We start from the raw sequence: 17628 nt of genomic DNA, 5'->3' as shown, positions 1-17628 counted from the left end.
GGAGAACTGCACTGCCAGAAGTGCAAACTTTCTGATGAGCATGCTGTGCATCAGTTGACTGTATTGTATCAGTTACTATGATTTAATCAATTCCATTTGTGGTGAAATTCTTCGGAATGTTGTGGAAAGGACGATATTAATGTAGAGTATATCCTTCTGTCTTATTTATGGGAAAATAGGAAGTATTTTTATTCCTTCTGTGTCAGGCTTAGTAATATAAAAGTGAAAGGATTGCAAGTATGAGACAGATTTATGCATTCAGCATCACAGAACAGTTACAGAACAGAAGGAAACCACCTGGGCCATCGGTTCCATATCAGCTCAACTCACCCAATGACACTTACTACGCCTGGAACACCTCGAAATGTTTCTGTCTTATCCTGTTCCCTTTTTAAGAAAATTTGCCTTCTGCACACTCTCAGGTATGCATTTCAAATCCCAACCACTCACTGTATAGAAAAGACACTTCTCTTGTTGTTGTTTCTTTTGTTAATTACCTTAGATTGATTTTGAGCCATTGCATCAGTGGGATCTGTTTTTCTGTTCAGTCCGCACATAATTTTGAACATCTCTTTCCAAACATTTTCTAATCTGTTCTTCACCAAGGAGAACTGCCCCAGCTTCTCCAATCCATCCTTGTAGCTGAAGTTCCTCATCCTAGAAACCACCCATGAAATATTTTTCTGTGCTCTCACATCCCTTGTAAAGTGCAAAATACCTCAACTGAGCCTGAGCCAGTGTTATATAAAGGCTCGCCATAACATCCTTGTTTTTGTACTCTCTGTGCCTATTTATAAAGCCCAGGATCCTGTATGCATTATTATTTGCTTTCTCAAACTGCCCTGCCACTTTTAATGAAATATACTAAGACACCTCCAGATCCCTCTGCTCCTGCATCCTCTTACAATTATACTTTTGGACTGCTCTGTGTTCTTCTGTTTTACCACATAATCCACTAGCTGAATCAATAATTATAAGTCACATTAACAAAACAACTCAAAATACTTCACAGAATGACAGCAACATGCTGTGAAGCAAAGGAAAAAGGGGGAATAGTCACAACATAAATTGCAAGTAATGAGAGACAGAAAATAGAGAAAGGAATATATTTGTATATTAGAGCCCAGAGCAGATGTCATATGTGAGTGTTTCAGGAGTGAACATTTTTACAGCAACACATGTAAAGCATGCAATAGGCAACTGAACCACTTACTCCAGCGGAGTCTGAACTGTGGTCCTTTTTTGTTTAGGAGCAGCCTCCAGGATGAAACAGGCAGAGTTCTCTTCCATGAAGTTTGAAATGTGATTAGTCAAACAACATATGATTTGGAAGCAACGGGAAGGAGGAAGGGAAGGTGTGAGACAGGGAGAAAATGAGGGAAGGAAAGTAGGAGGGTTGGACGAAAAGGATACTCAGAGGGGAAAAAGTACTAAAAAAAAGTTATTGAAAACAAACATACTGATCATATTGGAGTTATATTTTGAGGTATACAACAGCCTGTGTCATTCGCAAGTTTTATTGGCTCCTCCTTCTGGGGATGAACGAGGGAGGGAAGGAAGTAAGGGGTTGTAAATCCAATATCAGTTCACAGCTTTAATGTCAGCCTCCTGTTATTGTGCGCACCCGGGTGTTTATTGCAGGAGTTAGACCTAACTTACTTGATTGAAGCTGGGAGTCAAAATGGCATTCCCTGTCAAGCCAGTAGCAGACTCACGCGCACTTCTCCCCTGCTGGTCAAGGTTCTTCGTGGCTGAATAGTGTCACCAGCAAGCACTGCAATGTCACTGTGCATGGTCTGTCACAGACCAAAGACTAAAGCCCAGAACACACATGTGACAGTGACATAGGACCCTTCACCACCGGCATGGACTTCAAATTTCCTTACTTTATTGACTTTTATCTCAACACTCAGCTTTCTTTTCCCTAGAGGCATCTTCTGACTCGCGTCAATAGTAGCCTGTTCTAGTTAATCGCCGATCAGATGACTCAGGCATTTGGTTCACTTGACGCTGTCTAGTTTCTGAAAGCTCAGCGGCATATCCATTATTCCTTCCATTTTAGGAACGGTTTAGAAGGATATGGGCCAAATGCTGGCAAATGGAACTAGATTAATTTCAGATACCTGGTCAATATGAACGATTTGAACTAAAGGGTCTGTTTCAATGTTGTACTCTATGACTCTTGGCCAACAGTGGATTCCTATTGATAATCAGATTACAAAGAGGGCAGGGTAATCACCCATCTGGGATAACAAAGTGTGGAGCTGGATGAACACAGCAGGACAAGCAGCATCTTAGGAGCAAAAAAGCTGACGTTTCGGGTCTAGACCCTTCATCAGATTCTCCAGCATCTGTAGTTCCCATTAACTCTGATACAACCACCCATCTGGCTTCTGTCTTCAACATTTACAAGTGCGCCCATTCCACAAAAGCCATTTGGAAAGGAATCTTTTACTGCTGGATTATTTATCATTGTCCCTTTCCTTGCTCAGGGTATTAACATTGGTCTGTTGCCATTTGTCTGGGTTAGCATCTAATTCAGTACAGGACAGGGGTTTTGAGAGCAAGGACTCCATTCCTTCTGTATGGCTTTCTACCACAATAAGCTAAAGGGAACTTTCAGGACTCAAGACCTTCCTACCACACCAGCCCATCTTTCTATTTCCAGCCCTAGGAAGACCCCAGGGACTTGGTTATGGGTCCTGCAGAGTTGGATTCCAACCTGCCCCGCAACAGCTCGGGAGTTGGCTTGGCAAAGCTTGCACAACAGGCAGCCGGAGCTAGAGCGTGTGGCACAGTGTGAGGTGGTAGATTGGCGTAGGCTTTGATTGTCAAGTTCGAGGCTGCAGCCTTTGATCTGGGATCGGCGCAGGAGCAGCAGGCGGGCACCAGGGTGTGCTAGCAGCCCGTTTCTCTTAAATCAAACCCTTTAGGCACATGACGTGCAGCCTCCGCTGTCTCCTAGCAATACAGCAGGAGAGAGATTCCAAACCTTTCTTCCCACATCCTTATGTGTGCTTGATGTATCTAAGGGAGGCATCTGGAGACTGAGGTGGCATTTTTCACACTCCATTCCCCCACCCCCTCCACCAGCCCTGATTTTTAGATAGCACCTCACATCTGGAATACCAGGTAGCTCTCGTGTGTGAGGGTTTTTTTAATGAACAAGGAGCTTTTTTTTTAGTTTTGGCTTTTTTGTGTGTGTGTGATTTGTTTCCTAAAGGAATTTTTTAGCGCATCTATTTTTGGTGTGTGGGTGAATGAATGAGGAAATTATTTTGCTCTATTGGACTAGCGTTTCTGTGGCAAGCAGGGTGCTACCGAAGAACGAGGGCAAGGGAATCTTTCCTTCTGGTGAGTATTACACGATTAATCTTTTCTTTTTAAAACAAATGCCTTTGTCCATTTTCACGGGTGGCATTTGCCGGTGCTTTGTCGTAGGATCCGACAGTAAGACAGTGCCTCGGAATGTATCGTAGGAACTCCTTAGGAGAGGGCAATACATGCTGAATATTTCATTTGACATTTCTGGCAAAAATATTGTCCCCTTCGAATGACACCTAATTTTTCAGTCGTGAGGCAGTCTATTATAATTGCAACATGTGTAACCTCGCTAAATGTTTGGGGGGGGCGCGTGAGTAGAAAAATCCTCCCGTTGCAGAGCGTTTTTTTCCTGTTCAGCTGTCGTGAGGCTTTTCTTGCATGTTATGTGAAGCAACACTTCGCAGAATAAAGGAGGGGAGAAAAGAAAAGAGAGAGATAAAAATATCAAACGGTCACCAATCACTAGCCGTAACTATTAATCTGAAGTTCCTCTGGTATTTCATATTCAGCACCTGATATGTTTTTTAATAAATACTGATCATCCGCTCCTTCCTTCCACAGGGAGTAACAGTCCATGGGCTGCGAGTATATGGAGATTAAGATTGTGAGATTGAACGTGTCTGTGCATTGCAGGACCTGAAACATAACACAGGGGCCGGATTGGATTTATTTCCCCATTCCTCCACGATTTCCGAACCTCACACCCTTTCCCCCCTCCCTCACTCCTCCCAACCGTACCCGTCTCCCAAAGTCACGGCCAGCTTCCTTTGCTGTTGAACACAAGGGAGTGAGGGCTAATGTTCTCAAGCTCAGACAGTCCTCGGGAGGACCTGATCTACGCCGAGCTGGAGAGGGAGGGAGAGACAGACAGATAGCAAGACCGAGAGAATCAGACACCGTTCAATGGAAGATCCATGCTTGTGGCAATGCAAGGGGGAGCCACTCTGAGGCTCCTATCACCATTGCTCAGCTCTCTAACAAACCCAAGAGCAAGCTCCTTCAGTAACCAGAAAGGTAAGATTTATGACATTAAAATAAACGGGAAAGTGGAATGGGGAGGGTTCGGGGAGAGGATGCTTTCCTTTATTCCAAAAGTTTATCTGGTATTCGAAACACTGGCATCAGGCACAAGCTGACTGGCAGTCACTGGTCATAGTTGGCCTCAATGGACAATGCAGGTGGTTAGGTTAAAGTGATGTTTTGCATGCTGAGTAGCTCTGGGTCGAGCTTAAAGGAAGTGTGACCCTCATTGCCTTGAAATTAAAGGGACTACTAGGGTCTTAAATAGGTCTTTGTAAAGGGGCAGACTGGTCTTCCTGTATCAGGCGAGGGAATGGATTTCATCTGAAGTCAGAGCAGCAGTGGGTGCTGAGATTGACATCTCATGCAAATAGCCTTATTTTGTGGTAATTTATAAAGCACTGTGTATTTTAGTGAAGAGACGTCAAGATGGAGTATTGAGCACATAACCGTTGTTTGCCCTGGACCTGGATTCTGAACATATATGGAGACGCTTAGTCAGATCCAGTTTTGGGTAAATGTGTTCAGTTGTGGGCAGGAAGGCAAGATTGGCCTTGGAGAGGATGCTACGCAGATTGATGAGAATGATTCTGGGGCTTAAACAGTTAAACTGGGAGGACCGGTTGCATAAGCCTGGCTTGCATTCTCTTGAATATAAAAAATTGAGGGGTGATCAGAACCAAGTGTTCAAAACATTCAGAATATTTGATAGGGTAGATACAGAGAGACTTTTGGTTGCGAAATCAGAAAAAGATATGCTCTTAAAACTAGAGCTAGACCATTCAGGAGTGAAATCAGGAATCTCTTTTCCAAACATGGGACAGTAAAATTGAATTCCTTCCCCTGAAAGACTATGGATTTTGGGTCAATTAAAATTTTGAGATTGAGACAGGTAACGGGATTCGGAGATTAAGGTGGGTGAAATAAGTTTCAGGACACAGGGGCTGAATGGCCTCATCCTAATGTTCCTCTGACAGGTTGTATATGACAGAGGCTGTACAAATAATTAGGGATAAACAAATTTGAAGGGCTACAGAAAAACAATGGTGGGAGTATGACTAACAGCAACATTTACAGAGGCCCAGCACAACATGATGGGCCAAATGGCATAGAATGTAAACATTCTATGATTCTATTATATACAAGAAAATATCAGATAGCGAGAACGTTAGCAAATAGTGTTCCACTGAAGGACCCTACGTCTCAACCTCTCCCCTCACCTGAGGCATAGTGACCCTCAGGTTAAATCACCACCTGTTGTCTCTAATGAGAAAGCAGCCCCACGGTCCTCTGGGAATATGGTGACTTTACCATTACACAGAAAACATAGCAACATGTTAAATAGTATGCAGCACCCACAGTGGATTGATAGGGGCATGATGTATATCATGTACAGGAGATAGTGGACAAATAGAGACATACTGTAGATAGAAATATTGCCCTAGATATGTAGAGGCAAATTATATAGAATAGAGAGGCTTCAATGTGGGAAGCACATAGATATCTAAAAGGATGAAAGGCATATGTATATATCTATTTCCTGTCCATCTTGTCACACTTCCTGCGTCGCATATTTCTGTAATATTACTAAGAATTGGCAAATTCATTCTAAGCAAGGACCTCTTGGTTGATTGTTTCATATACATTTTTTAAAATAATTCTTTCCTTAATTGTGATATGCAAGGAGAAACTTGCAATAATAGATAATATCTTACTTTCATTGAAATATACCTTATAGAATACAACCTTGCCAATCTAGTTTATTTAAAACAGGGATTATTGAATATTTTTATGGCTTCTCAACAAGTGATGGAGTCAAAGGTAATAGGGGTTAGACAGGAAAGTAGGTCAAGGTCACAATCAGATCAGCCATGATCTTACTAAATGGCAGAGCCGGCATAAGGAGCCAACTCATGCTTCTAACTCACAAGAAATTGTGGATTCTGACCTGCAGCTTGAAGAGCAATTAAACTCTGTGACTGGCCTCATCTTGCAAAGTTCTTCCAAACAACAATTGAACTCAGGTTGACCTCCCTTGTTCAGTTTTCCCATCATACAGTTTAACTCTGATTGACTTCCCTGCATGGTTCTCCCATCAAACAATCAAACTCTGATTGTCCTCATCTAACATAGAGTTCTAAAGTGGTTGCAGGTCAGAAGGAGCCCATGTCCTGGCCTGTCCTGGCCGTGCTGACTCTCTGCAAAATCAATTCATCTAGTAAGATCATAAGACGTAAGATTGTAAGGTCATAGAGTGGAAGTTCGCCAGTCAAGTATGCTGTGCCATTCAATGAGTCCAAAGCTGATCAGACAATCTTTGATTCCACCTTCCTGCCTTTCTCTATTCCCACTCTCCACCTTCTTCCCATATGCCTGCAATTTTTTGTCTTCAGGTAGTTTGAAAGCCATGATTGAAATTGCATCCAGCACTGTTTGAGGCAGTACATTGTAGGTTCTAACCACTCACTGTGCAAAGAAGATCTTCCTCATTATGTTGCTTTTTTGCCAATCAACTTCTTCAGTTATTATCAAATAATTTAACTCTGATTGGCCTCACCTTGTTCAGCTCTGTCATCTAAAGATTAAACTCTGATTCTCTCACTGGATGAGAATTTATTAAGCTTTCGTAGATTGGTGCCTCTTTTGTGTTCAAACTGCCTGTGAGGATTTAAGTACTGTGTGGAGAAGTTATCATTCTCAGTTAAGACATTCATAGGTGCCCTCAGAGGCATCTCCCTCTTAAGTAAGAGATAGCCTCCTATTTCCCATGTGCATGTTGCCTCTTGGTGATATCACCCAGAAACACAGATTTGCATACATGTAGTTGATGGCCAGTTCTGCCAAACCAATAAATTTCTCATGCCCTCTCCTTTTTCCCAATCACCTGGCTGTTGTTTAATACTCGGTATTGGGTTAGCAGAAAATTTCCTTCAAATAGAATATTCGGAAGACCCGAGATAATAAAATGTGAGGCTGGATGAACACAGCAGGCCAAGCAGCATGTCAGGAGCACAAAAGCTGACGTTTCGGGCCTAGACCCTTCATCAGAGAGGGGGATGGGGTGAGGGTTCTGGAATAAATAGGGAGAGAGGGGGAGGCGGACCGAAGATGGAGAGAAAAGAAGATAGGTGGAGAGAGTATAGGTGGGGAGGTAGGGAGGGGATAGGTCAGTCCAGGGAAGACGGACAGGTCAAGGAGGTGGGATGAGGTTAGTAGGTAGATGGGGGTGCGGCTTGGGGTGGGAGGAAGGGATGGGTGAGAGGAAGAACAGGTTAGGGAGGCAGAGACAGGTTGGACTGGTTTTGGGATGCAGTGGGTGGAGGGGAAGAGCTGGGCTGGCTGTGTGGTGCAGTGGGGGGAGGGGACGAACTGGGCTGGTTTAGGGATGCAGTAGGGGAAGGGGAGATTTTGAAACTGGTGAAGTCCAATGCCACCGCCTTTGATCCCAATCGTAAATGCCATTTCTTAGCTATTGACTCCACCTGCAATTTCCTGAGGCAGTTTGTGACCTTGATGTAGAGTTTGACTGTGAGATAAGATTCCAACTACATAGCCACACCATTATTAAAACTGCTTAAGTCCATCTTCTTAATATCATCCAAATTGATCTTTGCCTCAACTCATTGATGATGAAACACTCATTGTGCCTCTGTTAGCTCTAGTCTCGACGAATCCAATTTGTAGCTTCTATTTCTCATAAATTTAAAATTCTGCTGCCCCAATCTTAACATGAACTAATTCTTGCTCAACCGTCATCACTTTGTTCACTGACCTACATTAGTCCCTGGTTAAACAGTGAACTGATTTACATACATTTACATATAAATAAGGAGCAGAAGCAGACCATTCAGCCTCTTTAGCCTGCTCCACTACCCACTAAGATCAGGACTGATCTGCTTGTTCTCTCAAATCTATCTATTTGCCTTCCCCAATGACCTTTGACTTCCCTGCTTAAAAATAATCTATCCACCTCTGACTTAAAAGATATTCAAAGACCCTGTTTCCATCACATTTTCAGGAAAAGAGTTCCAAGAATTCATGACACCGCTGAGAAAAAAGACATTTTGCCTCATCTCTGTTTTAAATAGTCCATCCCTTGTTTTTAAACAGTAAGCTCTAGTTCTTGATTCTCCCATAAGAGGAAACATTCTCTTCACATCTACCCTGTTAATGTCCTTCAGGTTCAGAATTTTATCATTTATTTCAATGTCTAATTGCCTTATCCACTCCATACCGACCCAAATCTCAGTAATCTCCAGCCCTACAAGTCTTCAATGTCTTTGTGCTCCTTCAATTCTGGTCTCTTGAGCACCCACAATTTTAACACTATCAGTGGCGGCTGTGTTTTCAGTTGCTAAGACTCAAAACTATGGAATTCTTTGACTAAACCTTTCTGTCTATCTCTCATTTCTCTTTTAAAGTGATATCTTTGATCAAACGTTTAATCATCTGTTTTAATAAGTCCTTGTGTGGATCACACTCATATGTAGTGCCTTGGGACATGTTACTACTTTAAAACACAAAAAACACAATATATATACAAGTTGTAACAGATGGACAGTAGTTTCTGAAATACAATTATTTAAGCAGAACATTTGATAACACTAATATTGTAGAAGATAATGTGTTTTACCTTTGTGTTGGTTCACACCTTAACCAGATAAATTAGAAACATAAGGTGCTGCTTCCCCCCAATATTAGATGCACAGATTAATTTACGTTCATGTCAAACCAGGTTATCGGCCAATAAAGCTGTTGCAGGTTCACTGGTGTTGTACATAATAGCTGTCTAACTGGACACGGAATACTACAGATTACTATAACTGACAGTAGCAGATAAATGCTTAATGCATTTGTATGACATTCCTGCCTGCTGCATTGACTGATGTGAATTACCCATTTATTTAGCTTGTGTTATATAGAAACAAAAGATTTTTATAAAGTTGCACTGTTATTGTCTGCTAACACTAAAATAGTAAAGTCTAGATTGTAGCAGCATATTGTACAATGTATAATAGTAGGATTTATTGTAGAGTGTAATAAGTATAACTGTTTATATTGGGACCTATTGTGTAGAGTATTATAGAAGCCACTCTGTATGTTGGCGTAAAATGTATAGTATATAATAGAGGACATCCATGGCTTGCATCTGGATAGCATCTTCAAATGGAATAAAACATTTTTAAACATTTTGTAGAAATGCTGTTACACTAAAATTGATAACGAGGCACAGAAGATGATATTAGGAGGCAAACTCATGGTCGAGAAAGTAGTTTTTGTGCAGGATCTTAAAGGAAGTTGAAAATTGGAAATGACAAAGATGCTTTGAGGAGGGAGATTCAGAGCTTGGAGGCAAGACAGTAGAAGATGTGGCCACCAAATGTGGGCTGAGGGAAGTGGTGGTGATGGGCTACAAACCAGCCTTGTTGACAATAATGAGGAGAGGGGAGATACATAAACACAAAATTACTGTGAGTTGGTAGTTTTGGATAAGTTCAAAATTTGCAGAGACTGAAAGGCTATTGAAATTGAAACAGTTAAGCCTGGGTGTAATTAAAATGTGAGTGCAGGATTCAGCAGCAGATGACTGACACCGGGATGGAGCAGGGCAATATTGATAGAGATGGAAGTTGATGGTCTTTGTGATGGAAAGAGTATAGGAAACCCAACTTTCGATCCAATAGAGCAGTGAAGTCATAACTTGGTCTGGTTTAGTCTGAGGCTGTGCTCACTGAAGGGTCACCTGTATACTCAAGAATTCCAATGTATAATTGAAGCAACACCTATATATTGGGATATAGTGTATAGTATGTAATGTTTGTATTAGGTGTATTCATCATTCTATATATAGGGACATTTAGCTCCTAATGTGCATCATGTGAGGTGGCTGAAGTGACCCATTTGAGCAGAGTGCTATCTGAAACCTGCCTTAGTTATTCAAAGGTTTTGACTCATTGCAGGAAAAATGAGTTCAATGACTAATTGTGAGCAGTTTAGGAATCATGGAGAAATATTTAGCAGGAATATGAGTATTATTTTTTGAGCTCTGTATGATGGTCACTGTGAATCAATTAGCTGTCTCTAAATATACATATAGATTAATCTTTGCTACTGAATAAATCGAATATCTGTAACTCACTCCAGCTGAGACATATATTTCAGTTTATCTTTTGAGGTGTTAATGAATAATGTTTTGCACCTGAATTTTTTTATTCTAAGGGATTGTTAATATCTATGAAATATTCCTTTACCCAGATAAAAGGGATAATAACAGGTCTATAGTGATGCAAAGCAATAGACAATGATTGTGAGCAACAATCAAGACCAGCTCACGGTGCTTGACATGGCTTAGCATTGAATAATGACATACTGCAGCTGATCCGAAACAGGGTTGGCTGCACGCATTTGGAACATGGAAAAACCAACAAGGAGCAGACCGGTTCAATTTAAAGGAGAGGGAGGTTTTCTGACTGACTGTTCCTTAGTATAACACCAAAAAGAAAGGCATACTAAGTGAAGCATGAATGAATTGCAGTTACAGCCTATAAGCCATCATGTCCTGCAGCAGTTTAGGAAACTGTAACATATCTACATGACTATTTTAACGGGAGATTAGCCAATTTAAAGTACACAGCTTAACTCATCTGTTTAAAACAGTGGAGAAGATAATATTCATCTCCCTCTCCTTCATTAAGATCTTCCTTTAAAACCTCTTTAATCAAGCTTTTTGTCACCCATGCAAATCTCTACTTTGGCTTAGCATCCAATTCTGTTCAATGACACCTCTAGGAAACACCTTCGGACACTATGTAAGCACAAAAATGTTGTCATTGATTCTGTTTGGCACTTAGACATTAATGCCACAGTGAGTGCAGGCAGCTTTAACTCTGGACAAAGGCAAAAAATACACATTTCCTGAATATTAACTTCAATGAACAGGGAAGAAGGCGTGGTGTATAATAGATGCCTAGGCTGATCTCAGCTGAGAGTTAGAAGTACCCCAGTGACTCCCAGGCTTATATATATGCAATTAGTGTTAAAAATCTACAAAGAATAGCCAAAATATTTTATCATTAACGTATCGGTTGTTCTTATCATATGTTGCTTTTTGTGTGTCAGGATGTCTGCGTGTTTCTAAGTGCCAGTAATGTATTTTTTGGGTGTTCTGTATGTCTGAATATTTTATCTTGAGTGTGGGCATTATGTTTGCCCATGAGATTCTGGCATTGCATATTTCTAAGTGCAAGCCTTGTGTTTTAGAGTGGATTTTGTACATTTCTGCTGATTTGTTTGGTGTCTTTTAAAGGACTATTGTGTGATAGCCTGTGTTGTATGTTCCAGTGTGCATCATGTTATTTTTTGCATTGTACGTGCCTATGAGTTGTGAGTTTCTGTGTATGACACGTGTCTTTGCATTGTTTGTTTCTAGGTATCGGATTTCTGTCTGTTGCACATGACTATATGTTGCATATTTCTGGATGTTGTATGTTTCTGGGTGTCATGTGTTTCTGTGCATTGCTTGTTACTATGTGTTGCATGTTTCGGGAATGTTTTTGTGTTGCATGTTTCTGTGTGTTATGTGTTTTTGGGTGTTTTATATTTCTGGATGTTGTGTGTTTCTTGTTACTGTGTGTTTCTAGCTGTTGCATGTTTCTATGTGTTGCATATTTCTTGGTATTTCATGTTTTTGAAAATCTAATATCCATAACTTACTCCAGCTGAGACATATATTTCAGTCTATCTTTTGATGTGTTATTGAATTATGTTTTGCACATGAATGTTTTTATTTGAAGGGATTGTTAAAAGCTAGGAAATATTTCTTTACCCAGCTGGGAGGGATAATAACAGGTTGATTGTGTGTTGATAGCATGTGTTCCTTGGTGTTGCATGTTTCCGGGTGTTCTGTGTTTTTGGGTGGTTTATGAATCGGGTTGTGCATTTCTAAAGTAAAGTGGATAAGTAACAGTTGGCTACAGGTTACCAGATCTCTTGATCTGCCTTATTTCAATAAGAAAATTAAAATCAAACAGTTGTGCCTAACTCTGATGCCTGTAATTCCATAATGAGAATGTGGGAAAGTACTGAGTCCTGGAGGAAAATGGACTTTGTAGTTAGACCTGGGACCTTTAGTGACTGCTAGTACTATTGTCATTACTTGGTGGGAGGGGAGGGAAGAAGTCAGCCAGAACTGATCATAGCTAAGTTCCTTAGTATTCTTTAGGGAAGGAAAGTGCCATCTTTACCTGGGCTGTCCTCCAGCAAGGTGGTTGACTCTTAACTGTCCTCTGGGCAATGAGGGAAAGGCAATAGATGCTGGCTTAACCAATGACAATTTCATTCTGTGAATGAATAAAAAGTAGTGTTGGGGGGTATCTAGACGTCAGTTGAGAACAAAGGGTAGGGCATGTGTGTGCTACGCGCGCATGCACACACACACATGGGTTTATCAAGATAATGAACCTAAATGATGACTGGTCCCTTGTTTAAATATAGTCTGCAACATTAACTCAATCTCTGTAGCTGTGTGAAGGCATTACACTCCAGGACCTAGTGATTAATGCGCACTTGCCCATCTCTAAGGAGAGATAGGAGGGAGTCAAGTGTTTCTGACACAATTAAAGTGCAATGTTCCCCACTAGCACCTCGGCTAAAGACTAAAGGCTTCCCCTCAGGACTCCTTTTAAAATCAAACCAGCTGCACAGTATTATAATTAACTTTACCACCTCCTCTGTGTTTCTTTTTGCTTCTTTGCCTATTTCTGGCTAAATTTTTAAGAGTGACTTTTTGGTTTGTTTAATGACTGAGTACCCCATTGGCAAAAGGCTAGGAAGGGAAATCTCAATATAACATTGCAAGGGAGTTGAAGCAGCATCAGGAAAGGTATAAATCATTGAAGTAGCTGTCCTTTGCTTTGGTCATTGGGTTTAGCAACTCCTCCAAGTTGTCTTCCCTGCCAACAAAAGTCAATGGTCTTCAGGCATCGATAAACAATGTTGCGTTATCGTTGTTGGCAACATTCCTGATATTCTGCTTTCTGTGACCTAGCCTATTGTGAGTCCTTTAATTTTTAAAAAATCATCATTGTACATGAGCAGTAACCTACAGGGACCATATTGTCCACGGCCTGTCTGGGCTGAAAGGGAAGGTTAGTGGTTCATTTTTTAAAAAAAGACTCACAAAATGCTCAAAGAGATAGGCAGGGTGAATGCAAATACGATGCTTCTTCTTGGTGGGGAGTCTAGAATCAGGGAACACAATTGCAAAGAAAGGGAAGTCACTTAGGATTGAGACAAGGAGAAATGTTTTTACGCTGTGTTGTGAATCTGTAGAATTCTCTCGAGGGGCTGTGGAGGCTTCATCATTGTGTATGTTTGAGGGAGAGAGATTTAGAAGAGATTTACCAGGATGTTGCTAAGAATGGAGGGTTTGAGTTACAGAGAGAGTCTGGATAGGATGGGACTGCTTTCAGTGGAATGTAGGAGGTTGAGGGGTGACCTTATAATGTCTATGAAATCATAAGGGGTAGAGGTAAGGTGTTTGGCAGGTGTCTTTTCCCTGTGGTGGTGGATTTGAAGATTAGGATGCACATTTTTAAGAGGTGTGAGAGGAGAGATTTGAAAAAGACATGAGGGAGAATATTTTTACACAGAGAGTGATTCATGTGTGGAATGAACTTCCAGAGGAAGTAGTAAATGTGGGCACAGTTACAATGTGTAAAAGACATTTGGATAAGCACATAAATACGAAATGTTTAGAAGGATAGGAACCAAGTGTATGCAGGTGGGATTAGTTTAGTTCTGGGATTATGGTTGGCATGGACTGGTTGGATTGAAGGCTTTGTTTCTGTGCTGTATGACTCTACGACTCTATGAAAGATTGACAGATTACTAAATACCCGTGATAGAGAGAGGTATGGGTACCATGTGAGAAAAAGGCTTTGAAGTGAATGATCAGCTGTGATTAAATTGAATGGAGGATTAGGTTCAATGGGCTGAATGATCTAGTCCTTCTACTATGTTCCTATGATCCAAAAGTGTCTGTGATAGAGACATTCTCATTTTAAGAAGTGGCAGCAATAATTTTGTCGACTCAGGTTAATTCTTAAAAGTTTTGTCCCAGGGCTGACATCATTTGCCACCTTATTGCATCATTTTCTCTCCCATCTTCAATATTATAACTTCTAAACTAAAAGATTCAATGAAAAGCTTTAGAAAATACACATTTCTTCTCATGCTCCTTGTATATGTCCAAGGGATAAGTCTTTAATTCTGATTGTCAGAAAGGGAACACAGTGGTGGAGAGAGTGATTACACCATTTTCCCAGAGGAATAAGTGAACGGAATGAAATGTTTTCAAGGTCAAGCCAGAGCTGATCTTGAAAACATTTTGATTCCTGATCCTTTGTAGCCATTTTTGTCTTGATCCCTTTCTCCTTTTGTTTCGTTGCAATTTAGATACTCTGCTGTTCCAATCCCGACCACAGACCTTCAACATGACTGACTTGCTGACGTTTGTGACTTTATTATCATTTAGATAATCCTAAGGCTTCCCTCCCTTGGCGTCATCTGCACAGGGCCATTGAGGCACTCATCACTACTTCTTTATGAGTGGTAAACCCAAGTGCACTTAGCTATTGTTTTCATGAATGTTGTGTCTACCACTTCTGCAAATCTTGTCAGTCTCCAGTGTAATCAACTCATATCTTCCACTGTTGAATCCATGAACTCTTTCCCCTCTTCGCATCTTTTTCCTTTCCACTTGTAATCAAAGCTGCTGACAGTCATGGATATTATTGGTGGATGATTAAATTGACACCATGACCTTAACTGAAACCTGACTAAGGGTCATGTCAGCCTCACCCTAAATCATATTTGCCCACTCGGTTGTACCTCATACTACTTATATAATCAGGATCATCACGGCTATGGTGGTGGAGTTGCTGAGGTACTTACCAGCAAATCACACTCTGGCATGAATTCTACATTTTTGGCACTTTCTCCACCTTTCAACATTTTTCTCTACTCATTCAAAATCCACTTTCTCTACTGGCTGCCATTCACCACAGCATTTCTGCAGTCACTGATTTGCTTAGCCGCACGCTGAATTCCACCTTTCAGGCTTAAGTGCTTTATAAACCTTCACTGTCTCACACCCTGTGGTTCTCCAGATATAATGCTCATGCATTCTCCCTTAGGTCCAAGGTATGAGCAGACTTAAACAGTTATGATTGACAATTGGTTTCTTCTTGTACTGTCGGGTTTAACTGGACTTCATAAAGCACTAAAATTGATCTCTACGTCAATGCAAAAAACTTTTAGCTTCCTTTCCCTGCTGCAAATTGTTTTTTTTTAAATTCCTTCCCTGTCTCCTTCACTCACAACTTCTCTGCTGCCTCTTCCCTCCTGTCACTGGATCCCCAGACCAAGAATCTCTCTAAAATTCCTTCCTGAACCCTCCTCCCTCTCACCCTGACCTCATATCATTTTTTAATATCTCTATGGTCTCTACTCACCCCCTCTCTCAGTTCACCTTCTCCAATAGACCCAACCCCAGCTCCCTCAACTCTTTTCCCACTAAAACGATGACCACTACTCAACATCCTCTGCTGGTTGAAAGGTAGGATGCTGAGGAACGCTGGAAATTTGAACTGGAAGCAGTAAGTGCTGGACGCACTCTTAGTTAGTCTCACTAGGCCAAAGGGAATGGTGACAGAGGAAGGAAAGAAACGGAGGAAAAAAAATGTTCCTGGAGAAAGAATGCTGCTGTGTGAGACCCATCTACTGGTTCTCACAGTATCTGTTACAAACCTGTAACTTGTGCATTGTTGCTAACATGCAAAAATTATATCTTGATTAAGATATGAACCTTCACTCCTTAGGCAAGTGAGTGGTTTTTCTCTACCATACCAATTCAGGAGGGCCCTGTACATAATCTTATCATGAAAGAAGCTATCCCTGCTCTGTGGTGAGCAATAGTGCAGGCAGCTTCAAACAACATGGTGATCTGTGGTGAAGGCTGGTCATACAATTGATCCTGACCATAACTTATCCTTCAAGCAATTTCACTAAGGAAAATAGCGAAGTAACTGTTCATTATAACATTGTTATTTTTGCAGAACTTTCTACGTGCAAATCGACTGCACTTCAAAAGCTGACTGTAAAGTGTTGTGGAATGTCCTGAGGCCATGAAAGATTCTATATAAATGCACTTACTTTCTTCCTTGTAACAAATAAGCCATCTGGACTATTATCTGTGACCATTCTTTGATGCATTCCTATGACAATTAGATGTTATGTGTTAAAGTGAAATCTAACCTTTTGGTTAAAGTTGTTCACCCTTAAAATATAATCAATATAAATGAATCTTTTTGAAACAAAACAGAAAGCCATTTTTTGCCCCAGAGTTTGATTAAAAGTTGCTATTAGTTACATAACAAGCAAATGTAACATATATCTGGATTTTCCAAACGAAACCTTTTTAACTCACAGCTGCTTGGAGGGAACAATAACAGTCGACCATGAGCCAATGCTATTTATCTGTGCCAGCTGCAGAGGGACTGCTGCTCTCGAATTTAAATCCAATTTAAATCCAGAAGTGACATATATCCCAGGTGTTGTCCATTATCTCCTAAGGTGGGCAAATACCATGACCACTCAATTCATGACTAAGATCAGAGAAGAGGGGTAAAATTGCAGAGTGGATGGCAAGCTGGCTACGAACAGAAAATCGGGAATAGAGGTCAAAAGTAGCTACTCTTGTGGGTAAAACGTGGCAAGTGAGTTCTCTCACCCTTTGGTTCCCCATTTACATAAACGGTTTGGACTTGGGAATCGGCAGTAAAATGTTAAGATCTCTGGACGCATAGAAAAAGGGGGTGGGGATGGGCTTGTTAATGCAAGGCAAGACTGTGACAAAATGCAGAAACATTTAAACTATGGAATATTAGCTTTTATAAAGCCCAGGACCCCATATTGCTTACTTAACCACATTCTCAGCGTGCCTTGCCACCTGAATATGTGCCCTCAGGTCCCTCTGCTCCTCCATTGGAACTGTCTCCTTTATGCTATCTCTTCTTGCTTATTCTACCAAAATGAATCATTTCACTCTGTCTTCCATTAAATTTCATCTGTCACATGGCTGCCCATTCCCTTATACTGTCTATTTCCCCTTCAGGTTTGTCACTATCATCCTAAAGGCTCATAAGGGGAGGTGATGGCCTTGTGGCATTATACTGGGACTGTTAATCCAGAGATCTGACTAGTATTCTGGGAACCCAGATTGAA

General features: G+C 41.0%; 1 protein-coding gene across 1 annotated transcript in view; it reads left to right on the top strand.

Annotated features, from left to right (window-relative positions):
* The first annotated feature begins 3018 nt into the window (after positions 1 to 3018).
* Positions 3019 to 17628, top strand: part of LOC125447006 (glutamate receptor ionotropic, NMDA 2B-like) — a 382369-nt gene continuing 367759 nt past the window's right edge. Inside the window, exons 1-2 of the mRNA XM_059640487.1 lie at positions 3019 to 3354; positions 3886 to 4338. The gene's annotated coding sequence lies outside the window, so the exon portion shown is untranslated. The remainder of the gene's footprint in view (positions 3355 to 3885; positions 4339 to 17628) is intronic.

This window comes from Stegostoma tigrinum, chromosome 38 (assembly GCF_030684315.1).
Source record: "Stegostoma tigrinum isolate sSteTig4 chromosome 38, sSteTig4.hap1, whole genome shotgun sequence".
In the NCBI taxonomy this organism is placed as follows: domain Eukaryota; kingdom Metazoa; phylum Chordata; class Chondrichthyes; order Orectolobiformes; family Stegostomatidae; genus Stegostoma; species Stegostoma tigrinum.
The sequence above is the reverse complement of the archived record's forward strand: the minus strand, read 5'-3'. Positions and strand labels throughout refer to the sequence as shown.